This window comes from Hippopotamus amphibius, chromosome 13 (genome assembly GCF_030028045.1).
Source record: "Hippopotamus amphibius kiboko isolate mHipAmp2 chromosome 13, mHipAmp2.hap2, whole genome shotgun sequence".
Lineage (NCBI taxonomy): Eukaryota > Metazoa > Chordata > Mammalia > Artiodactyla > Hippopotamidae > Hippopotamus > Hippopotamus amphibius.
This window is the reverse complement of record NC_080198.1, coordinates 31,691,423-31,718,069: the sequence shown is the minus strand read 5'-3', so window position 1 is coordinate 31,718,069 and position 26,647 is coordinate 31,691,423. Positions and strand designations below refer to the sequence as shown.

Genomic DNA, 26,647 nt, shown 5'->3' with positions numbered 1-26,647 from the left:
AGTCCACACTCCCAGTAAACTACCAACTAAGCCACCCGCTAGGAGATGTGTTCTGGCTCTTGGGACTTTGATTTACAATCTGGCATCCAAAGTTCCCATTAAAAACATGCTTATCTTCATAGCCAGGGGGCATGACTGCATTTAAGTTTTTAAGAAATTAGCTGCAGCAGTAGAGAATGGGAGGAGGGCCGTTGGCTTGAGACCGTTTACTTGAAAAAGACCTGGGGCTATGGTGGGGGTGGGGAGGGGAGGGTGGCGTAAGTAGAAGACCTTAATTACAGAACGAGTTTGACCAGCACAAGCAGACTCTGGGACTCCTGGCAAGCCTGTGTCTCATCTGGTGGGAGCGGAAGTCAGCTGGCGTGTGGTAGAGAGCAGCCCATTAGCTGAAAGTGTTCCTTGTGCTGTGGGCATCCCATAACACCACAGGGAGGTCGGAGGGTGTTGGTTAAGTGGAAGCTGAGTTACGAGAGCTTCTGCTGTGTCTGAATTTTTCCATCTCACATCTAAGACTAAGCTCAGCAAACACAGGTCTCACGTGCCTGCAGTTCTGACTGAACCAAAAGCCTTGGCAACAGAAGGCTGAAGAAAAGCACCAGCCCCTAGGACACCAACTTTTATTATTGCATGGTCATTTAGTTCTTTGGCATGACCAGAACCACCAACCAGATGGGTTCCTGGCTAATTCCTCTCCTCAATCCCCAGGCAAGGGGAACCCTTGCTTTGTTACCCCCGCAGTGCTGAATACCTCTCTTTCCCTAATATTCGTCCCACTCATAATGACTGACTCTGTGTGTCTCCACCTACAAGGGCACAGGGACCATAACCATCTCAATCACCACAGTGGCTCCAGCTCCTTCTGTCATGCTAGCATAGAGCAGAAGGATCTGTATTTGTTGAAATAAAAATTAAATTGAAAAGGCAGTAATCAAAGAACATGTCAGAGGAGGTAAATTCAGAGAATTTTTGCAACGAGGAATATTGTCTATTTAAAGTTTCTGAGATGGGGCCAAGAAATTACATGCAGAATACCACAGTGGGCTGTTAAAAAGAAAGTTTGAAAAGAAGACATGAGTCCCTTAATAGGCTTCTTGAAGAGTCCCAAACTCACCGAAACCACTTTTAGAGATGTCTCCTGCATTGTAAGGCAACAGGAACCTGTTGGATATAACTGAGAGCTTTTGGTTTCCTCCAGCTTTTTACACACAGTCAGCAATTTACACTAATTTCTGAACAAGGTATATTTGCCAGGGAGATTGAAACTCTGGTGTCAAAGAGATGACAAACAGTTTGTTTTCAGAGACTCCTTGTAACAAGCTTGTCTTCCCTTTTCCTTCCCTCCAGAGGCACTTTCTTCCTTTTCCTTCTCTAGGTTTTTGATTCCAGGTTAAACTCCATAATTTTTTTTTCTTTTCAATTTGCCATGCTCATACCTAGTCCTATTAATATAGAAACTTTGTTTTCTTGAGCCGGGCCTTGGGTGGCTGACTTTTAAGGGAAAGGGGAGATTTTGCCTGGTGTTTCTGCAAGATCAAACATGGTGCTGGTCTAATGCTGCCAGACTGATGTGAAATTATGGATTAAAAAACTTTTTATCCAAGGAAGTCAATGGGAGAGGAAGGAAACTTCTCTGCTGGCTGTTCCACCAAGGGAGAGTCACGCTCTCCCCATCTGGGCCTCCTCACCTGGAGTCTTATAAGAGATGCTTTGAGAGCTCATTCTGGTTTAGACACAGTACGCGGTGAACAAAACTCATCTGTCAGGGAGTGGGAGGAAGGGAGGGAAGAAGGTAAGAGAGAATTAAAATTGTAAAGCCAATATCACGTGGCTTCTTCCTTGAACTTTAATAACCCAGTGCTGCCTGCAGGCTCAGAAAAACCATATGCAATGGGTAGGTACAAGGATTGCTCTGGTGCCAGGAAAATGCAATAAGACATAACTTTCATAAGGTAAGCAACGAATAAATGCCCTGCAGGAACAAAACAGCTTTTAACATCTCTGAAGTTGGCAGCCAGATGCCTGAAACCTTGGTTCAGTGCACCCAAAATTCACAACAGATAAGACCACCTTTAAGATGAAGTCATCTTCCAGGGGAAACAGTAGCTGGGGAGGCTGAGTTTTTACGATTCAGGGCAGGAGGGGAATTCGATCAGTATTTTTGTTGCCACAGCAAGACCCATTTTAATGCATGTTAAAGGTTTTCTACATGTTGGGCAAATTTTCTAGAATGTTCTTAAAGAGAAAAATTCTACAGCCTGCCTTGGTTTCTGAACGTGCTATCTTTCTGCTTGGGTTGGGGGTGATTTTTTTTTTTTTTTTGTCTCATGGTGTTATCAGGAAGATCTGAAACTACAACTCTTCATCTGGATTCTGCTGTTGTTATAAAAGGCAGTTTGAGGTGTCTCATTACACTTCACTCTCAGAAATGTTAGAGGAAGTGCCTGTCACCAAAAGTCAAAAATAAAAATGAAAATGATGCTGGCAGAGCTCAAAAACCAAAGGGATCAGCATTTTGCTTCAGTTTCCTGTTCATAAGACTTTATAAAAACAACCCACCCATTAAAGAAAAAAACCCACAACAATAGCTCATTATTCTTTTCCTAAACGCTTGCCTCATGCCACTCTGAAATTAGGTGCCATCATGTTTCCTGAGTTATGGGCTCCAAACACCACATCCCTTTCCTCCCTTCCTTGCCCCCACCCCACCTGGCATCATTCCTGAGTTTAGACACTTCTCTAGTTTACGAGCTCAGCAGAGAGAGGCCAGTGCTCCCCCTCCTACCTGTCTATAGGAGGCCAAGCATCTGCCCTAGCTGGAAGCAGGGATAACAGAGGCTTCCTTCCCCCAAATTAATTTTCATTTCCTAGAGAAACTTTTAATATGGAAAGTGCAAAATTTCAAAGTGAAGGAAAAAAATTCCTACAGACTGCTCCAGTAAACTGGTCATTATAAATGCATTGCCTGTAACATTAATTTTTGAAGAATAAGATATTTTCGTTCCACCCTTGTTCTACAGTAAAACTTTAGGAATATTCACCGCATCCTTCAGTTCCCAGGAGAATACAAGCTCTAGAAGAAGAAGCCTGAATGCAAATACCAAGGTTTCCACTTGCTGACAATATGACTTTGGACACTATTTAATCATGCCAAACCTCAGTTTAATCGGCTGTAAAATGGGGATATGAGAGTTTCAAGGCTTTAATGAGATAAAATATATGAATAGTTTAATGAGATAATGCATATGTCAGCATTCTAGGCACAGGTAAGCACATAATCCACATTGTTATTAATGTTTCTGGTATACAAATCACCCTACTCCCTCCTTTCTCAATGAATCAGGGAGGAAAAGATGGAATTTGGGCATCTTTTCTGCCCTCCTTCCCTCCAAAGGGGTTAATTCTTTCACATATTAACTGTTGGACATGCATAAAAGAAATGGCACAGCGAAGAGTGAACTGACCTAAATTTGAAGACATGGGATCCAACCCTGATTCTACCACTAAATCTGCCGTGTGACCTTGGGCAAGTCAATTAAACTCTCTGAGGTGCAGTTTCTTGAACTGTAAAATAAGGCAATTTAAACATAAATGCACATCTGTGATCCTATAAAACAGCAAAGACTGAGATGTATAAAGTATTTTCTCAAATTTATGCTACTTTATTTCAGGGAAGAATATAAAAATGATAATATAACTTACTGGTGAAAGCATCCTTGTCTAAAATCTGCATGTTTGGTATAGGCAGCCTACATTTTGGATGAGTTCAGTATGGTAATTCCAACTGCGACCCCCCACCCCCACCCCACCCCGCCTCACGGAATGCGGGATCTTAGTTCTCCAGCCAGGGATCAAACCTGCCACCCCTGCATTGGAAGTGCAGAGTTAACCACTAGACTGCTAGGGAAGTCCCCAGTATGGTAATATTTTATAAGGGCTCATCAGAAAGTTCAGTTCAATGTCCTCATTTGTCAGGAAATGCAATGAGGAATATAGATTTTTAAAAAATACCAAATGGCCAAGAAAACAAGGTTGAAACAGAGGTTTGATCAACTATGAGCAAAGAAACTGAAAGGAAGATGAAGCTAGTCTACACATGGGATGGAATTGGCCTAAAATATACCACTGTCACTTAAAAATAGGTTCTTGGCTACATGGTGCCTGTGTTATCTGTATGACAACATTTGGTTCCTACTGTGTCCTTTTCCTCCAGGCCTGTTATGACTATGAGAGCTGTCTGTTCCTTCAGTGACCAAGTCTTGCTGCCTTGTGTATTTTCCCCAGTCATAACTTCCTTTCTGCCCTTCGAGTAGGCTGCTTACATCTAAGTAGCAGGACTTCGGCCAGTTCTACTCTGGATGCAATGCACAGATATCTGTTGGCATGATGCTGAGGACCAGAGGCTTCTCAAGGCTGAGGGCTCTGTGCATCCCTGGCCAAACTTCCAATGCAGAATATTTACACTGATGTCACACATTTATAAAAAATCAGAACTAAAGACAAAGATACATTGCAGCAACTTTTAAACAGTGCCCTACAAATAACAAATGGAACTAGAATTACTCAACAAATCATAAGCTTCATTATTCTTGAACATCTCTGTCTCCCACATGATTGTGAGCTCCATATGGGCAAGAAATGACTTTCCTGTATCTCCAGCACCAAAAGATGCCTAGCAAGTGACAGGAGCTTGACGAATGATGACCATAGCTGATGCTGACTAGTGGTTAGCTCTCTGCCAGGCACCATCCTTTGACTTTCCATGATGTATCTCAAGTAATCCTCACAACAATCCAATCCAACTGAGGCACAGGGAGTTCAACTATTGATTACTTGCCCAAAGTCACAGAGCTGGTAAGTGGCAGAGCTGGGTTCAAATGCAAGCACTCTGCTTCCAGAACCTGCAGATCCACATATGAAGTGGAACATTAATTATCTGCAGACCATCTGCAACTTAGTGGGTGTCTTGACACCGACAACAATGATGCTAAGGGTCAAGGATTTGAGTCTATATGACACGATTAAAAGAACATCAAACAAGAGTCAGGAGACCTGGGTTCAGATCTTAGCCCTAGACTCCTACACTCATTTTGATCAAATTTGGTGACCTCTTTGCTCACCAGTTTCCCCTGCTGGTAAATAAGGGGTTGGATGGTCAACAGGTCCCTGATGCTTATAAAATGCTAGAGTCATCTTAGATGTAATCTTTTACATTCAGACAACTGTAGGTCACACAAGTGTGCTCCTGCATCTTCCAACAAGGGAGAACCACTAAAATATCTAAAACAATCAAGCAAGTTAATCTCAGAGCCTCAGTGCCCTGATCTGCAATTAGAACATAACAGTACCCACTTCAAAGGGTGGGGGTGAAGATTAGAGAGAAGCCAGGTAAGTAATTTATACTAGTAATTTCATAAACAGTAGCTAGGTTTCTTATGGTTCCAAACAGAGCTGGGAGGTAAGTCTGGAGGAAGAAAGAATCTCTTCAAAGCCCAGGAACCAACCAACCAATCAAAAAGACCACGCTGAAACAAAGATATTTAAATCATTTCTAAGAGCAGAGTACACGTTGCCACATTCCCCAGAACAAAAATTCTGTATTGGATTCTCTTTCCAAAAATAGAGTAAGGTTTGAGTTAACTTTGGATAGAACAAAAAGGATCCCTTGTGATTGAGGGTGTTGACATGTGAACGCTGAAATGCTAGATAATAATGTTAGGTTGCCATTAGCTCTATGCCAGGCCTGTGACAAACATGTGACATGTATTACCTGACTGAATCCTCACAACTTGCTGAAGAGGGCGCTTTCCCTGTTTTATAGGTGAGGGCATAGAGGTTCAGAAAGGTAACGTAACTTGCTCAAGGTCACACAGCTACTAAATAGCCACACCATAATTTAGTCTGCACGGAACACTGATGGTCTTAACCACACAGCTGCACTCCCTCCTCAGGGTGCCCAGGTTCACAGGGCACAAGTCTTTGTCCATGGCATGAACAGGTGGCTTTATAGGTAGGACATGTGTGGGCTCAAGTGGCCTTGGGTTTCAGTCACTGTTTACCCACTAACGCCCGGCAGCTATGGACAAATCATTTAACCTTCCTGGATCCTGGTTTTTTTTTTTTTTTTTGGATCCTGTTTTGATCAAACAGAATATACTGGACTTGAGTTTTTCAATCCAAGTTGTGTGGAACATTAACCACTTACATTTCATACCCAGGAGGTTAGGGATAAAAGAGCCAAGATGTGAGCTGACCCTCCGTGCTGGTATCCTGGTTGGGGGAAGGAGCAGAATACATTTGTTAGCAAACACAGAACTGCGTGGCTCTTCAATTCCCTTCCATCTTGAAAATCAGAAATTCTACAGAATGTTACGTGATAGGGAAAGAGAAAGGGGAAGAAAGGGGCTTACAGGAATCATGGGTGAGGTAGTGCGGTTGGGGGGTTCATACTGAAGCTGTGTTTGCATAGCAACCAGTGTACATACCCAGCTTGTAAGCTTATTTGGGGTGCTTTGGGGTGGGGGGAGCTGGTGGACATCACGGGGATGGAATTCCTCCTCTTGAAATGACCACTATTGCACACAGCAAGCCCTCCATAGATTTGAGTTTAAAGGAAAACAGACCTGGATCAAACTGATAGAAGCTGAGCTGCTGCCAAAGATGTATGACTATGTCAAAAATGCTAACAATGTCTTTTTTTTGTTCCCAGCCACCCACTCCCCATAAGCCATTTTCAATCTCAAGATCAATGCTTTTTCATGTGAATGAGCCCACGTCTTCCAGCGGGATAACCACAGGTAAACCTTCCCCGGCCTCCATCCCACGCGCTTGGAATCTGAACAAAGGTGAGCTGAGCTGTCTGGGGGCTAAAGAATTCTTCTTGTTTTCATTTGTATCCTTGCCCAGGGTAGTGACAAATATTGTTTCATGAGTTTCCAGCTTAGCTTTAGAGCTCAAAGGATAAAGTGCTTCCACAAGAAAGAAAGGGAACAAAAAAAATTAATATATATATATATTTTTTTCATTCAAATAGAAGAGTCTTTTCTTCCTAGGAAAGATGACAGTGTGCTACAACCTTGGTAAGACCTGCCAACGTCTCCATCTGGTGATACAAGGGGTGATGATAACCTCAAAGAGGTCTTTCAGTATTTTTTATTCTAAAAACAGGATTTCAGAGTAATTCAGGTCTTCTGACTCACAGCTCATGTGTCTTTCATGAAATCAGGTTGCCCCATAAGCATGTTCCCATGCTACAAAAAAGACTGGCACATAATTAATGCTCCATAAATATTTGTTGAATAAATTAAAGAACAAAAGAAAGAAAAAGTTTCAGAAGATAGATACCAGAGGCCACCAGCATGAGTGGATCGATTGGCTGACATTTTAAAGTTTTGTATGTCTTTGAACTCATGTCCAGAGTAGCTCCTCCCTCCTCCTTCTCAACCTTTTCAAATATCACCTATTATTCAACTCCCCGATCAAGTTTTTCTTTTGAGAAATCTTCCCAGGTCAACCCAGCCCGTAGGAGATTCTTCTCTTGAGTTCTAACAACTCTTTTTTTTTTTTTTTTAATCTTTATTTATTTGGCTGTGTCAGATCTTTGTTGCGGCATGCAGGATCTTTTGTTGTGGCGTGCAGGCTTCTCTAGTTGTGGCGTGTGGGCTTAGTTGCCCCGAGGCATATGGGATCTTAGTTCCCCAACCAGGGATTGAACCCATGTCCCATATATTTGGAGCATGGAGTCTTAACCACTGGACCACCTAGGACATCTCTAACAACCCTTATTACTACCACACATTAACCATGTTCTGCCAGGTGCCAACCTTTGATATTACATAACAGTCCACAGCTACATAACTTTTCTGATTACCTTTCCACCTAGAACTCCTGGAGGGCAGGGCCTGTTCACAACTACCTCTGGAACTGCTCTTAGGGCACTGGAACAAAGAAAGAATGATTCCAGAGCAACGACTAACTGCAGCTGGAGTATTTTTAAGCGAATATAATCACTTATTTTTACATTCAACTTCTTCCAGCTACTTTAACGGTCAATGGAATCTTGGTGCTGCTTGTTCTCCTACTGCCAAGAGAGGCCAGTAACCAATGGTATCTGGTCAATTGCACAAAACTCTACATAGGGAAGGAATGTAATGATGTGTTGTCCCCTCAAAACACCCCATTAAAAGTAAGAGGGGGACTTCTGATGGCACAGTGGTTAAGAATCCGCTTACCAATGCAGGGGACACAGGTTCCATCCCTGGTCCGGGAAGATCTCACATGCTGCGGAGCAACTAAGCCTGTGTGCCACAACTACTAAGCCTGCAGTCTAGAGCCCGAGAGTCACAACTACTGAAGCCCGTGCACCTAGAGCCCGTGCTGCACAACAAGAGAAGCCACTGAAATGAGAAGCCCATGCACCACAAAAAGTAGCCCCCGCTTGCCACAACTAGAGAAAGCCTGCACATAGCAATGAAGACCCAACACAGCCCATAAATGAATTGATGAATGAATTAATTTTAAAAAATTAAGTGAGATACTTATCAAACCTCCAGGTCTACCCAACAGTTTACAGAAAACAGGAGGATAGAGGAAAAAGTTAAGCCGCAGCATGAGAAAGCAATCCCAGAATCCAGAATAGAAAACAGTTCACGAGACAAATGACCTGGATTCTTCAACAAATCAATAGCATGGGGAGAAAGAGAGGGAAGGGGAAGTTTTACAGAATATCAGTCACAAGAAACGGGTGGAACACGTTGGGATCCTGATTCAAACGTGCCGCATGAACAAGGACCTGTGTGAGACAAATCAACAAGAATTTCTTAGTATCACCTAAGATGAAGCCCCAAAGACAAATTTGAATTTGGAGAAATTTGACTTTGGATTTAATATCTGATATTAAGGCGTTCTTGTTAGTCTTGTTAAGTGTGATAAGGCGTGGTGCTCATATAAAAAAATAAAATGTCCTCATCAGGTAGAGCTATATACCAAAATCCTGATGAGTGAAATGATTCGATGACTGAGGTTTGCTTAAAGTATTTCTAAAAACACAGGGAAGAGGTTAACCATTGTGGAAGCTGGATGCCAGGTGAGTGGAGGTACTAATTACAATATTCTCTCTACTTTTCCAATGTGGGCAGACCACAAGGTATCATGTTTAACATATTAAATTGCCCAACTTAGAAAATTATAGTTTCCAGTGCAGGTAAGGGTGTAGTGAAAATGGCAGAATTGTTGCCTTTTTTTTTTTTTGACCCCACCGTGCAGCAGGTGGGATCTTAATTCCCCGACCAGCATTTGAGCCCGTGCCCCTTGCATTGAGAATGCAGAGTCGTAACCACTGGACCACCAGGGAAGTCCCTAGATCTATTTTTTTTTGGCCATGCTGTGCGGCATAGAATTGTTGATGACAACTGGGATATCAAGAGATGTCAATATATACCAAGAATAGTACAAATATGCAAATATCTTGGCCTAATATTCCTACATGTGTGAATTTACCAAAAGAAAATAATCCAAAAGAAAACACTGTTAGTGCATTGTCATTTAATAGTGATGAATTAGAAAGAATAACAGACTAGCTACTAAACATGGAGAATACTCTATGTGCCAGAGCTATATTTAAGTGCTTCAAATACATTATTTCCTTTAAACAATCCTTTGAGGAAAGTATCATTCTCGTGGCAAGATGGTACAGCTGGGAAGTGGCAGAGCAAGAAATCCAGGTCAGGCTGGCTCCAGGGCCCACGTTTTCCAACTCTGCACTAAGTTGCCCTGGAATCCAAGTATCAGACAATAGGGGACATTTAATTAAATTATAGAACATCCACTGGATGACACTGTGTAAACATTAGCAAGTATACTTGTGAAGTCAAGCAATGTGAAAAATGCTAAGTTGAAAAAAAGCAGGATGAGGAATTCCTTGGTGGTCCAGTGGTTAGGACTCTGTGCTCTCACCGCCAAGGGCCCAGGTTCAATCCCTGGTCAGGTAACCACAATTCCACAAGTTGCATGGTGCACCCCTCCCCGACCCCTGAAAAAAAGCCAGGATGAAAACTATTTATTAGGGTACGTATGCAGTATGTACAAATGTGGAAAAGCTTGGCAGGGGAAATACATAAAATGAAAATGGTTGCATCAGAAGGGAGGTTTCTTAATTATGGGTCATGTGGTTATATTATTTTTATAACGAAAAAATGAAAGGGGAGGTCACTGAATTGAGGTGTCCAACACTGCAGATGGAATCAAGGCCTTTTGGTAGTGGTGTTTCCATAAACATTGTAAACCATCAGTTTCTGATGCAAGTTTTTCTTCTTCTTCTTTGGAAGTCTTCCAAAACTAAAGGAAGGAATATTCCTCTTCTCCTCCCCCAAATATCCTTCCAATGATCTCTGCTAGGAATTCACCTACTTTGATCAGGAAGCAAGAATCATTCCATAGTTTCCTCTTGCAGTAGATGCCGAGTAAAATGTTACACTATAAAATGGATGTCTAAACATACCACAAGAGAAAAAAAGACAACAGCTTAAATGAATCTACAAAGGATTGTTTTATGATTAGGTGCCCTCTGAATCTTGTGAAATTCTCTCACAGGTCATTTGTTATTAGCAAGACTGAGAAAAGCACCAGAAAGCAGGAGATCCAGTTCTCCATCTTATCAAAATCCAGCCCAGGCACATCCTCAAAATCCCACCCCACAGCTCAGCATCCCGGATCCACTATCCTTCTCCTCCCCTTCACCTTCCCTGAACAGACACATTTGCTTGGTTCCCAGAGACAAGTGCGCTGAGAGATTATTAACATGGAGGTGCTTTGGAATCTATAAAATGCTCTACAGATGGGAGGTTATCCTGATTAAAAACCTGATTCATGTTCTTGCGTGTTTATTTTGCCATCAGTGAATTCCAGAGATGTTCCTTGGGGAGGGGAAAAACAACTAACCATATCCCGTGTTATGCCGGAACCAGAGTTGCCATAAATAATCAACTTTTTATGACAAAGCTTCTGCAACTGCCGTGGGGATCATTATCACCTGAAAAAGGCACTAATCTGTGAGCCAAGCCACGTGACCATCTGTGAGTCTACGTGGTATTCATCAGTACCTGTCACCAAGATAACAGCTTAATCTTGAATGCAAGAGGCAAAATATTTTAGAGAAAGCCCTGCAAGAGATTCCCCGTAAAACAGCTAAACAAAGAGAAAAGATCTTGGGGAAAAGAGTGAAAACAGAACAAGTCAAACAGCCAACTGGAAGAGAAGACTGCGCTAAAGGCAAGGACCCTTCAGGGAGTTAGTGCAACTTTTGTTGAAGATTATGGAAAAGCTACTGTTTCAAAGCCTCTGGACATCAGAGGGGAAAAAAAAGAGAGTTTGCTGAACAGAGAGCTTTAAACAATTCAAGTTCAAACAAACAGAATTCCAGGAATTAGGAAGAGAGGAAATTACAAGGTGCTTTGCAAACTACTATAGTAAAGAAAAGCATGTTTAACTATTAAATGTCAGTGATAAAAATGGAGATCTTGGTGCAGTGGAGTCTATTTTGGAGGGGGAAGGAGTGAGGACAAGAAATAATAATAGCAATAGTCACTGTAACAATAAATGATTGTATTACTGACAGCTGGCCTGTTTTGATCACTTACTCGGGGCGGCGCTGTGCTGAGCACTTTGTAAGCATCATCTCCTTTAATCCGCATGACAGCCCTGTGAGCTCAGACGGACTAATGACCCCCTTTATAGATGAGGAACCTGAGGCTCAGACAGGCTCCACAACTTCTTTCAGGTCACAATGGCAGGGCTATGATTCAAACTCAGATTTGCTTAAAAGCCCAGCCTTTGAACCATTCATACACAGGTATATAATTACCAGATCTCAAAGATCATGCATGCCATTTTTGAAGATTATTGATAATTAAAAAATTCAGAGCTGATGGCCAAGTTGGTCAGCATCCTGGCTCTTTGCTTTCCTCCCTAAAGATAAAATAAAAAGATTGAAATGCTATTCATTTAGAATGAAATGTTATCCATTTTAGCAATTGTGGATGTTTTCTGGGAAGGTGGAAGGAAACCAATTAGAAAAATCTGGGGAATTTTTCTTTCTTTGTAGTCTATCATTATTGAGCTAATTACACACCAGGATTCTCAGAGTAAAACACTTTAGTGGCATCACTGTTTAAAGATTCTTATAACAACCCAAGTGTTCACCTGTAAAAAGGAATGGGGAAACCCTGTTAGGTTACATGGGCAGCTAATAACTAAGCACTGTGAGGACCTAGCCACTGGAGTCCAGCTGCCTGAGGCTGACTTCTGACTCTACCACTCCTTTGCTCTGGGGCCCTGGGTGAGTGAATCTTTCTGAGCCTCAGTTTCCTTGCCTATAAAATGGGGATTAAAACCAATACATAAGGCTACTATGAGAATTAAACAGATGATGCAAGGATGGCATGAGACACAGTGCCAGACACAATGTTAGTTATTGTGCTTGGCACAACCAACAGTAGTCATTTACAAAGACCCCTGCCTTTCCTGCCATAACCCTCATAAGCTATGGACTATTCGGGTGTGGAATGAGTAAATGACATTTGCAAAAGCACCCAGTTGAGAATCTCACCCTTTTTAAGACCTTGTTCTTTTCCCAAACCATAGTCTGTGGTTGAGAGAAGGAAACAATATATCTCTGCATGTTCTTTTCTGTTGGGTTTTGGTATTTGACAAACACTCATGACAGGGTGGCAGCTTTTCCAACAACTTGCATTAGAATCTCAGAAACCCATCTTCAGTAACAGATAGGTAGCAACATTATCTGTTTGTTTTTTATTTTGCAATGCTGGTGAGAACAGACAAAAGCTATTACTCATATCACAAAACAGCAACTCAGGGAGCCTTCATTTTTATAGGCTTAACTGAGTTCAACTGCTCCATGCAAGATTTTCTTTGCTTGCGTTGTTGGCACCCAGAGTTGATCCTTTAAGAGATTTGAGAACAAGAAGCTCATGCTGTAGGGCACTCTGGGGTTTTGACTCATTCAGCATCAGTTCTTCCCTCTTTAAACAACAATTCTTTCGGGAAACTGCTCCTCTCTCAGTGCTTGTGGTTTCATTGAGACTGAGCCCAGCATCAGTCCCCTTGGGAGTACGTGTAACTCGGGACTGGCCAGCCAGCAACTGATCCCTCCTGGTCATAGAGATTGAATGCGAAAGGGGAAATGAGAACCAGGCTTGGGATTTTTGCAGGAAGAACTAGGTAAGAAAGGACCTCTAAGTTAGAAATGGGTAAGCTTGGAGCTGCCAGTGGCCAGCTTTCAACCAGGAGGGGAGACCACATCCAAGAATGGAGGCAACAGAGAGAAATAAAAGCTGAGAGGTAAAGACAGAGAAATCCCTGAGAAAAACAAGCATTTGGATCCAGCCACTCCTGAGGCCAATAAGCCATAGGCTTTTCTGTTACACACATAGAAATCTCCTTTTTGCTTAAAGGAATTTGAGCTGTATTTCTGTCACTTGGAGCTGGAAGAGTTTTGACTCAAAGACATACAAAAAGGCCTCTACAAAATACATGAGCACTTGCCTTCCCTCTCCCTCGCATTATTCAGGATTTATATTACACATCTCAGTCTTGCTTCCCTCAGCGAGACTGTAAATTTCTTGAAACTAGCAGACAAGTATGGTAACCTACTGATAAAGTAACACTTTTTGCCAAAACCAAACTTAGGCTGGCCAAGGAGTTGTTCTTCAATAACGCCAAAGAGAAGAAAGTAGGAAAATGTTAAAGATGCTCCACAGCTGAGCTTTTGGCAGCTGAGGGCTTGAGGAGTCAGAGGTCTCATGAGTATCCAAAGGTACCTCCGATAGCTTCGTCTGGTTGCCCCCTTCTGAGTCTCCTCTCACCTTGCACTTGGACCATCTCAGCAGCTGGGAAAACCCGTATCAAAGCTTCAGGCTAATCAGAGGTCTAATCAGAACCGCGAACAACTCCCTACTGATCAGCTGTGACACTAACGAGCCCCCTTTTATCCTGAAGGAGGATTCACTACCCCAAATGCCCCTCATACACAAACTCTGACCACATTTGGACAGGGAAATTTGTTTTGAAGTGTTCTTTTAAGTTCTTGTTCTTAACCCATATTTCACATTGCAAACTGGAACAAACTTCAAATGGATCAAAGATGTAAACGTAAATGTGAAAAACATAAAAGTGCTAGAAGAAGATGGGCAAATTCCCTGGTGTAGGGAAGACTTTTCTAACTATGACTCAAAGTTCAGAAGGAAAGAAAACATTCACAGATCTTTTTATCATAAAATATAAAAAGCAAAATTTAAAGGTTAAATTAAAAAAAAAAAGAAACTCTTCTACAAGGCAAACAAAACAACAGAAACATCATAAACAAAGCCAAAAAACAAAGGACAAACTGGGAAAATATGTTTGTAAGTTATATCAGAAAACTCTAATCTCCGTAATATACGAAGACCTCCTAGAAATCAAGAGGCAAAGGACCAGCAACCACCTCTGCGTGTGTGGTATGAAAATATTCACAACGAGCAAAGCTACTTATGATACATGAGTGTTTTAAGGGAGAGTGGAATGACTTAAGGGCTTGGACTTGGTGGTCCAGGTTCAAATCCCAGCTTTGCCACTTTCTAGTCTGTGACTTGGGCAAGCTATTCCACCTTTGGAGGCTTCATTTCTCTCATCTGTAAAGCGGGGATTATAATAGTATCCCACTTGCAGTGCCGCTGCGAGCATTAAACACATGTGAATGCACTCAGTGACTACCTGTCCACATAGTAAGTGCTCAATAAATGCGAGCTGTGAATATTCAAGTAGAGATTTTAAAATTAAGAACAAAACCTAACCTTAAGATCTTGCAGATGCTCAGAATGTAAGGTCCCTGTGAAGTACAACTAACAAAACAAACATCAACATCGTTATAACTTAGTAAGAGCCTACCTTTTTCTATCTTACATATGTGGTTGTATTTACAACAATCTCCCTAACTTAAAGCTAAGAAACAAGTTGTCCGACTAAGCAGTTGCAGGAAAGTATATCCAGAGCCCCTAAGGTTCTAAAAACCACAGCCCTCAGGTATAAGAAAGGATCCTGGTCCAGGAGTAAAAGTTGCCATCAGTGGGAGCTTGTTTCTGAGTGGGAGGGAGAAGGCCCGTATTGGGCTTTAGCAGATCTTTACCACGTGTCGCTTCTTATGGCTCAGAAGAAAGGTCAAAGAGGTCAATTCTGTGATTGTGGGTGGAGGGAAGCCATACCGCTGTTTCTTTGGGACCAGCTTCTATACGGTGCAGGTGCCATCTGCCTGGGGCCTGGGAAGGACACATCTGCAGCCAGCAGGAAACGTGATCTCTCAGGCAATCTCTGTGCGGTCCGGGTGAGTGTACACCTGGGGGTCCTTCTCACCTCCCAGAGACTGGTCCCCTGGTTCCAGCAGCCTGACCAGGGCATGAAGGGAACAACAGTGCCCCTGCACTTGACCCAGGTTGTTCAAAGCCCCTAGCTGCATGCTCAGGGAGCTGGAGCTACCCCTGAGGCCTCATAACTAAAACCGGTCTGCCTAAGTGGAGAAATGAGATGCCCCTACACAGCTTCCCTCCAAGAGGCAATGTCTACCAAACGACAGCCCTGCCAACACCCCACCCCCACCCCCACACACAGCTTCTCAAACAGGCACAGAGCCCCACACTCTTTTCTGTGGAAATTCCAGCACATACTTGTGTTGCCTTTACATCTTCGGAATGCTGATTTAAAAGCCTGCAGCTAAACTATTCTAACAAACAGTGGGGCTGTCTTGTCTTCCTGAATTTGCTGATTTTCGGAGGTCAAGGAGAGAACCCTCCCATCAGCTTCATCAATCAATGGGTTACATAAAGAGGGATTTGTTTTTGACCTCTAAGGAGGATTTCCACAGAATGCTAGGATTTTAGCAATATTCACCAAATCTGTATCAAGTATAGGGCCATCTACCTGCCCTCAGTTAACAGCAATGGTGTTTATGGTTTACTATCTGGCAGGAATATTATGGTACTTTACAGTGTCCTGTAAGGAAGGTACTCTGATCTCCCCATTTTACAGAAAAGGGAACTGAAACACAGAGAGGGTTTGTAATTTACCCACGGTCACAGAGCTTATAAATGGCACAGCTGGGGCTTAAACCCAAGTAGTGTGGCTTAAGTCTATGCTCTTGACCATAATGCTACACTGTCTCTCAAGACGATCATGGTGGTAGTGGTGGAAATGGTAATGATAACAGTGGTGAAGATACTGTGTCCCTGGTCCTGAGCTGAGCATTTCCCATACATTATCACATTAAATCTTATCATCCAGCAAGTCCCATCAGTTTCACCAAGTCCATCTACTTCTCTCCACCTCGCCTGCCACAATCCCAGCCCACGCTGCCATCAGCTCTCACCTGGACTAGTGCAGTAGCCCGCTAAATGGTCTCCCTGTTGTAAACCTTGTCTCTACAGTCTCACTGCACTACAGCCACCAAAAGGTTCATTTCAATAGTTATCTCAGATCATAGCACTCATGCTCTTGCCTAAATCCTCCAGTGGTTTCACCGCACTTAGACTGAAATCCCAATTCCTTGTCACAACTGATGAGGCCCTATGGGATCTGGTCCTGTCCCCCTGTCAGACCTCATCTTCCTGCTTCTCTCCTCCTCGTCCATGGGGCTCCAGCACAGCCTCCTTGCCATCCTGACCATGGCAGCCTCGTTGTCATGCCAGGACACTTGAACTGGCTGTTTCCTCTGCCCCCAGATCTCTGCAGGACTGGCTGCTTTCTATCATTCAGGCATCAGCTCACAAGACTGGTCCTGAACTCTCAGCTATAGTAGATGCCCAACCCCCATCTCTCTCCCTGTTCCCCCCACCTGGCCACCTCAAGACCCAACTGTACCTCTGTTGATTTACTGTTATTTACCCTCTCCCATCTGGGCTACAACTCTGTGAAGGCAGAGATTTTTTTTCCCTTATGTTTGCTGTTTTATCACCAGCACCTCAAACAGTGACTGGCACTGAATGGAGCCCAATAAATATTTACTGATGAAATAACTGAGTTATCTCATTTACTCTTCTCAAGAACGCTGCTTTGGAAGTGAGGTATAGCTTTGTAACCTTCAATGACATACTCCAGGCTGTATGTCTAGTGAGTGGCATTTAACTCCTGCGTCCACACTCTTCAACCCCATGAGTAATTGGCTCTGTGACCCTGACTTTTCACTCCACTTCTCTGCATTTCAGTGTCATCCTCACTTTAAAATACAAAGATCAGAAGATCTTCCAGGTCTCTTAACTACCTTGCAAGAGTGTTTGGGGTCAAGAGCTCACGTTCTTAACCACTACACCAGGGCCTGGCAAACTTTCCTGTAAAGGGCAGATAATTATTTTAGGCTTTGTGGGCCATGTAGTCTCTGTTGCAGCTACTCAATTCTGCTGATGCAGTACAAAAACAGACATAGACAATAAGTGAATGAGAATGTGGTTGTGTTCCAGTAAAACTTTATAAAAACAGACAGGAGGCCAGTAGATTTGGCCCTAGCTTGATGATACCTGCACTAGACCACTAGGGAAGAAGTCTGTAGTCTTCACCTATCATTCAGTTATTATGAGGCCTGGTACTCAGACAGGAAGATCTTTTTCCCAGAACACTGGTTCTGTACATTCAGAAGAAATAATCAGTATTTTAAGAAAGGTCCAGGTCTTCCATGCAGCTCCATATTAACCACTCACCATATTCATAGAAACAGAAATGGATACTCTTTTGCTTTTCTCTGGATCTAATCTGAGCAATCTTTAGGTGAGCCTGATGGCAGGGGTTCTCTAACAGGAGGGAAGATTTGTGTCTAGGCTCGGGGAGGAGTCAAGAGGGCAAATGTCTGCTGATGAGTCTCTGGGGAAATCAAGGACCTTGATATTCCTACTAAATCAGAAGTGTAATGATGACTTTGGTCAAGAGGGGCCAGCGGAGGCTGTATGGAAAAAGTACAAAAACTAGAAGGCCCAGGATCCAAGGGGATCTTAGGGGGCAGGCAGAGGTCTGAGCTGGACAAGAAGGCAGCTCTTCTCATGATAAGTCCACGCCCATGGGCTTTTTGCATCTGGTTTGATTTTTTTTTTAAAGAAATGTAAAAAAATCATAGCAAATGCTATGGGTAATAGATAATGAATGCTGACATTCTCACCATCCAAAATTAAGAATTCAATTTTTTGTTAAATGTGCTTCCAGTGCATTTTTTTAATAGATAAAAGAAATAAAACATTACTAGGATACCTAACATTTCCTTTTCCCACCACTGCAGTCCCACATCCCACCTCTAGCCACCCCCACTGGCAACTATTGTCATGGATTGGGTGTATATCCTACCAGTTCACTTATCATTACAAAAAATGTTTTTATTGAATTGAAATTCATCATTTTAAGATATATGATTCAGTGATGATCAGTATATTTACAATGTTGTATAATTTACCACCACCAATTGCAGAACATTTCCATCACCCAGAAGAAACTCTGTACCTCCCAAATCTCCTTTCCCTGCAGTCCCTAGCAATCACTAAGCTTTCTGTCTTTATGGACAGACTTTCTGCCTATGCTGGACATTTTATATAAATGGAATCATACTATATGCAACCTTTTGTATCTGGCTTCTTTCACTTTGTGTAATGTGTCTAAGTTTCATCTATGTTGTAGCATGCTTTAATACTCATTCCTTGTTCTGGGTCAATAATATTCCATGGTTTGAATATACCACATTTTGATTACCCATACATCAGGTGATAGACATTTGAGTTGTTTACCCTTTTTGGCTATTATGAACAGTGCTGCTATGAACATTTGTATGCAAGTCTTTGAGTACCTGTTTTCCATTCTTTTGGGTATATACCTAGGAGTGGGTCATATGGTAACTCTATATTTAACTTTCTTGGGAACTGTCAACTCTTTTCCACAGTGGCTGTATCATTTTACATTCCCACCAGCAGTGTATGAGGGTTTCAATTTCTCCACATCTTCACCGATGCTTGCTATTTTACAATTTTTTTTTTAAGTTTAGAGCCATCCTAGTGGGTGTGAAATAGTATTTTATTGTGGTTTTTACTTGCATCTCCCTGATGACAATTGGTATTGAGCATCTTTTCATGCTCTTATTGGCCATTTGTATACCTTCTTTGGAGACCATTTATCACTTTATTTTTACTCCACAAATAATGCATAGTATTGTTTGGTGAGTGTAAGCCTAAATATTTTCTCCACTTAGCAATGTTTTTGAGCTTACTCCATGTTACTTTATATAGATCTAGTTCAACGCTTAACTGCATTTGGCCTTCCCTACACCACATTTTTTTTTTTTTTTTTTGGCTGCATTGGGTCTTTGCTGCTGCTCACAGGCTTTCTCTAGTTGTGGCGAGCGGGGGCTACTCTTTGTTGCAGTGCACAAGCTTCTCATTACAGTGGCTTCTCTCTTGTTGCAGTGCACTGGCTCTAGACCCGTGGGCTTCAGTAGTTGCAGCCTGCGGGCTCAGTAGTTGTGGCACGTGGGCCATAGAACTCGTGGGCTTCAGTAATTGTGGTGCCTGTGGGCTCAGTAATTGTGGCGCATGGGCTTAGCTGCTCCTCGGCACGTGGGATCTTCCCGGACCAGGGACCAAACGCGTGTCCCTTGCATTGGAAGGCGGATTCTAAACCACTGCATCACTAGGGAAGTCCACGTTTTATTTATCTGCTCTCTTATTTATGAAGATTTTTCTTTCTTTTTTTTCTTTCTTTCTACTGTTATGTTACAAAAAGCACTGCCTTTCACTTCCCTGTACATGCCTTCTTTTGCACTCTTGGGATTAGTTCTCTAAGGCACAAATGTAGATCACAGGATATGCACATTTACAATCTTACCAGATGTTCAGTGTCTTTTTAAACACATATTTGGAAAACCAAATGCACCTCTGGATCACACTTCAGGAGACTCCTCAGTCTCCAGTGTACATCACACCCACGTATTCGTCAAGCTGGATAATTATTCAATTTTTCTGGATTTTCCATATTCTTAAGTGCCATCGCAAGCATTCTGATCAGAGGGTAGTGTAATGAAATAATTCTTCTGCGTCATATCTGTCAGAGCAGTGACTCCCAGAGTGTGGCCCCCGTAGCGTCAGCCTCACCTGGAAACTTGTTAGGAAAACAAATTCTTGGAACTCATCCCAGACCTGAGTCAGAAACTCTGCAAGTCCTCAAGGTGATGCTGATTGCAGTTAAAATGTGAGAACCACTGTATTAGCACCTTCCCATTTTGTAAGTATGAAGCAGAGGAAAAGGGCCAATCACTTAATCATGATGCTAAAGTAAATTGGCTAAGAAAGGAGTGAGCAATTTTGTACAACAGAGTCTAAAAGACCATGGGCAGACAGCATGGGACAGTGGGATGGAATGAGGCTTTAAGACCAGAAAGATCAGCATTCAAGTTCTGGTCCTGCAGGGTGGGAACCCCTGGCAAGACCCTCAACCTCCCTGGGTCTCATCTCATAGGATTTATGAGGGTTAAAAGAGATATTACACAAAAGGTCACATGTTGTATGACTCCATTTATAGGAAATACCCAGGAAAGGTAAACCCACAGAGACGGAAAATGAGTGGTTGGGTTGCCAGGAGCTGGGAAGAGGGGGATGCGGGCAGATGGAGTAATTGCTTACTGGGTATGGGGCTTTTCTTTAGGGTGATGAAAATATTTCAAAAATTAGATAGAAGCAATGGTTTTACAACATTGTAACTGTATTAAAAGCCACAGAAATATATACTTTAAAGCAGTTAATTTTATGTTAGGTGAATTATACCTGAATTAAATAGAAAGAGAGCTGTTAAATGGTAAATGCATCACAGCACAGGGTATGAAGTAGAAAGCAGGTATCATTATTAAAAAACAGTTTAAGTTTCCAGTAAGAAAAAATGGAAGCAGGCTACATGTCCAACTATAGTGGATTAATTCAGTAATGTCCCAATTGAACAACTCCATAATATGTAGATATTAAGAATAATAAGGTCCAGGGACTTCCCTGGTGACGCAGTGGTTAAGAATCTGCCTGCTGACTCCCTCTTGCAAGAGCACCGGAATTACAACTAACTGCTGAACAATCATCGACAGAAAGACACTGGAACTCACCAAAAAAGACACCCCACATCCAGAGACAAAGGAGAAGCTGCAATGAGATGGTAGGAGGGGCACAATCGCGTTAAAATCAAATCCCATAAATGCTGGGTGGGTGACTCACAAACTGGAGAACAGTTACACTGCAGAAGTCCACCCACTAAAGTGAGTGCTCTGAGCCCCACATCAGGCTTCCCAACCTGGGAGTCCAGCAATGGGAGGAGGAATCCCCAGAGGATCAGACCCTGAAAGCCAGTGAGATTTGATTGCAGGTCCTCCACAGGACTGGGGGAAACAGAGACTCCACTCTTGGAGGGCACACAAAAAAATGTGCTCACCAGGACCCAGGGGAAGGAGCAGTGACCCCATAGGAGACTGAACCGGACCTACCTGCTGGTGTTGGAGGGTTGCCTGCTGAGGTGGGGGGCAGCTGTGGCTCACCGAGGAGGCAGGGGCACTGGCAGTGGGGGTTTTGGGAAGTGCTTATTAGTGTGAGCCCTCCCAGAGTCTGCCATTAGCCCCACCAAAGAGCCTGTGGGCTCCAGTGCTAGATGGCCTCAGGCCAAACAACCAACAAGGTGTGAACACAGCCCTACCCATTAGCAGACAAGCAGATTAAAGTTTTGCTGAGCTCCGCCCACCAAATCGGATTAAAGCTTTACTGAGCTCTGCCCACCCAGCCCTACCCACCATCAGTCCCTCCCATCAGGAAGCACACAGGAGGCTCCTAGATGGCTTCCTCCACAAGAGGGCAGACAGCAGTATCGACCAGTGTCAGCAGTATTTCATCTTGTGGAACTGAAAACCACAGCCACAGAAAGACAGAGAAGATAAAAAAGCAGAGGACTTTGTACCAGATGAAGGGACAGGATAAAGCCCCAGAAAAACAATGAAATGAAGAGGAGATAGGCACCCTTCCAGAAAAAGAATTCAGAACAATGATGGTGAAGATGATCCAGGACTTTGAAAAAAGACTGGATGCAAAGATCTAAAAGTTTACCAAAGACCTAGAAGAATTAAAGAGCAAACAAACAGAGATATGCAACACAATAACTGAAATGAAAAATACACTAGAAGGAACCAACAGCAGATTAATGGAGGCAGAAGGGCGAATAAGTGACCTGGAAGACAGAATGGTGATAAACACTGATGTGGAAAAGAATAAAGAAAAAAGAATGAAAAGAACTGAAGACAGCCTAAGAGACCTCTGGGACAATGTTAAACGCACCAACATTCGCATTATAGGGGTCCCAGAAGGAGAAGAGAGAGAGAAAGGACCTGAGAAAATATTGGAAGAGATTATAGTTGAAAACTTCCCTAACATGGGAAAGGAAATAGCTACCCAAGTCCAGGAAGCGCAGAGAGTCCCAGGCAGGATAAATCCAAGGAGAAACATGCCAAGACATACAGTAATCAAGCTGACAAAAATTAAAGACAGAGAAAAGTTATTAAAAGCAACAAGAGAAAAACAACAAATAACATACAAGGGAACTCCCATAAGGTTAACAGCTGACTTCTCAGCAGAAACTCTGCAAGCCAGAAGGGAGTGGCATGATATATTTCAAGTGATGGAAGGGAAGAACCTACGACCAAGAATACTCTACCCAGCAAGGATCTCATTCAGATTCAATGGAGAAATCAAAAGCTTTACAGACAAGCAACAGCTAAGAGAATTCAGCACCACCAAACCAGCCCTACAACAAATGCTAAAGGAACTTCTCTAAGCGGGAAACATAAGAGAAGAAAAGGGCCTACAAAAACAAAAACAAAACAATTAAGAAAATGGTAATAGGAACATACATATCCATAATTACCTTGAATGTAAATGGACTAAATGCACCAACCAAAAGACACAGACTGGCTGAATGGATACAAAAACAAGACCCATATATATGCTGTCTACAAGAGACCCACTTCAGACCTAGGCACACATACAGACTGAAAGTGAGGGGATGGAAAAAGATATTCCATGCAAATGAAAATCAAAAATGTTACAAGAGACAAGAAAAGATATTACATAAAGATCAAGGGATCCATCCAAGAAGAGGAGATAACAATTATAAATATCTATGCACCCAATATAGGAGCACCTCAATACATAAGGCAAATGCTAACAACTATGAAAGAGGAAATGCAAGGCAGAAATAGAGACACAGGTGTAGAGAACGAACACACGGACACCAAGTGCGGAAAGCGGGGAGGGTTGGGGGGGAATGAATTGGGAGATTGGGATACCAAATTGTACACTCTAAATATATGCTGTTTATTGTCTGTTAACTGTATCTCAATAAAAGTTCTTAAAAAAAAAAAAAAAAGAATCCGCCTGCCAGTGCAGGGGACATGGGTTTGATCCCTGATCTGGGAAGATCCCACATACCTTGGAGCAACTAAGCCTGTGCCCTACAACTACTGAGCCTGTGCTCTAGAGCCGGCGTGCCACAACTACTGAAGCCCGCGTGTCTAGAGTCCATGCTCCACAACAAGAGAAGCCACCACAATAAGTGAAAAGAAGGGAAGCCCCAGCTCACCACAACTAGAGAAAGCTCACATGCAGCAATGAAGACCCAAAGCAGCCAATAAATTAATTAATTAATTAAGAAAAAAACAAAAAAGAATAATGAGGTCCAGGTGTGTGTATGAACAAGTACAATGTTCTCCTGTACCAGAGAGTAAGACAAGTTATCAATCAGTATCTGTGCATCATGTCACCCTATTTGTGAGTGCACGTAATTATACATTTGGGAGAGCTATATGTTAAAATATGAAGAGTAGGTCTCTACTAGTAGTAAAATTATGATATAATATTCTTCTTTTAAGTTTTCCTTTATTTTATAATTTTCTACAACATCCATGTAATGCTAGTACAATAAAGAAATAAAAATTTGAAAAATGTGAAAAATAAACATTTGGGTGCTTTTCACTTAAAGACTATCTGTGGCGAATCCTTACCTAAAAGTATTCTGACTATTAATTCGCTAAATTATCAGTTTTTGTGTCCACAATTTTAACATTAGGCTTTCTTGAAACAGATGTTCACCCATACTTCATGCATTAAAATGAAACAATTACAAGGCATGGAAATGCTAAATAAAAGCGTTAGTTCAAAGTAAGATTTAATTAATTTTTAATTAGTTGCTACCTCTCCTTCCAAAGGTCTAAGCCATATGGAAGGACCATATTGCTCCCTTGAAAGAACTATTTAGCTTTAGCAGAAATGTTTAAATGCACAAACCCTCTCCCCTCTTTTCATACACACAGAAAATGTCTTGTAAGGTCCAACATCCCCCAGGTCAGATGACTAAAATGAGGCCTGATAAACTGGCCTGTGGCTGAGTCACCCACAGTTCCCTCCTGACCTCTGAGAAAAAGAGGGTAGAGAAACTGAATCACACACCTCCATGAGGACTTCCTGTGCAAAGAAGATTTCTCAGAGTCAAGAAACGACTGTGTTTCCTCAGTTTCCTCAAAGTAAGAAAAATCACATCTCTTAGGCAAACTGCTGGTGTTATGCAGCAGTGCTTCTGTAGCAAAAACTACCTTTGTGACACAGTTTAGTAAGCAGAGGTATCGTGTTTACATCTGATTAATGCAAGCTGACTTACCACTTTTCCTTACGCCCTCCACCCATCTTCTGTGCTTAAGAGATGATGATTGTACAAGGCCAAGTTAGCAATTTTAGGAAGAAATAGGTTAAGAAACAGATGTTTGTTTTTGATTGATAGTTGAAATTTTCTAAAGGAATAAAGGCCATCTATTCCCTTTGAGGAAGGAAGCCTTTTTTTTTTTTTAAGAACTTTAATAAGATATAATTGACATACAATAAACTGCATATATTTAAAGTGTACAATTTGATATTTTTTCTTATTAGTAATGTATATATGGCAATCACAATCTCCCAATTCATCCCACCCCAACCCCCCTCTCCCCCCCCCCCCCCCACCTTCCGCCTTTGGTGTCCATATGTTTGTTCTATTTCTGCCTTGCAAACCAGTTGATTTGTACCATTTTTCTATATTCCGCATACATGCATTAATATACGATGTTTGTTTTTCTCTTTCTGACTTACTTCACTCTGTATGACAGTCTCTAGGTCCATCCATGTCTCTACAAATGTTCCAATTTCATTCCTTTTTATGGCTGAGTAATATTCCATTGTATATATGTACCACATCTTCTTTATTCATTCATCTGTTGAAGGACATTTAGGTTGCTTCTATGACCTGGTTATTGTAAATAGTACTGCAATGAACATTGGGGTGCATATGTCTTTTTGAATTATGGTTTTCTCTGGGTATATGCCCAGTAGTGGGATTGCTGGGTCATATGGTAATTCTATCTTTAGTTTCCCAAGGATCCTCCACACTGTTGTCCATAGTGGCTGTATCAATTTACATTCCCACCAACAGTGCAAGATGGTTCCCTTTTCTCCACGCCCTCTCCAGCATTTATTGTTTGTAGATTTTCTGATGATGCCATTCTAAGTGTGAAGTGATAGGTGATACTTCCTTGTAGCTTTGATTTGCATTTCTCTAATAATTAGTGATGCTGAGCATCTTTTCATGTGCCTCTTGGTCATCTGTATGTCTTCTTTGGAGAAATGCCTATTTAGGTCTTGTGCCCATTTTTTGATTGGGTTGTAGGAAGCCTTCTTTAGAATGCTTTTTTTTTTTTTTGGATTCCTTCATACTTTCTTTGTGTACAGAAATGTTACGCAAACTTCAATCTACTACTATTTTTTTGGAAATTGGAGATAGTTGACATTTTAAATTAAAAATTGTGAAGCATTATAAATCCCATTATAAGATTATTCTAATTGTGTCATACATTCATTTATTGATTCAATTCACTTAGGGATTCATTTATTCAATAATTCCTTCACTCACTCACCCGTCCCTACATGGACCCAACACAAGCCTGTGCCCAGGGATACAAACATGATTTCAACCCATTCTTGTTTTGACCTATTCTGAATGATACAAACCAGTTCTGAAGGCACTTACAATACAACAGACAAGATTTAAAAAGACAATTGTATAAGGACCAACAGTGATGTGAAAGAATTAGTCTGCATTCCATGGTTTTAACTTCACTCGCTCCCAGAGGGCCTATCCTCCAAATATTCAACATGAATTCAGGCTTTCAGGGCCTGCAGAAAGTGTGCTTTATCTGATAAAGAAATAGTTTCCTAAAGAAAGTGAAGAGTCAGGATCAGAATCAGAAGGTTTATAAAATTTATTTTTAGCTTTTGAAAAGACTAGTCCTAAATGGTTGATGAAAAAGAATGGTGACACCTTTATCCCAGAGAAGAGTCTAATTAAAAGAGACCTCATTGAAAAGGAAGGAGAGGGAGAAAGCAAGGAACCCAGACACTTTCCTACTCTGCTACCATACCCTGAAAGGGGCACGGCCAATTGAGTTCGTGGGGAATCATACCCTTGCCTCCTTGGTCCAGCCTTAATGCCACAATCCCACCAGCCGAGCTAATTGGAATTGACTGCTCAATGGAATTAG

General features: G+C 42.0%; 1 protein-coding gene across 19 annotated transcripts in view; it reads right to left on the bottom strand.

The window, feature by feature from the left end:
- ARHGEF3 (Rho guanine nucleotide exchange factor 3) overlaps positions 1-26,647 on the bottom strand; it is a 295,435-nt gene that overhangs the window by 69,816 nt on the left and 198,972 nt on the right. The window lies entirely within an intron of this gene.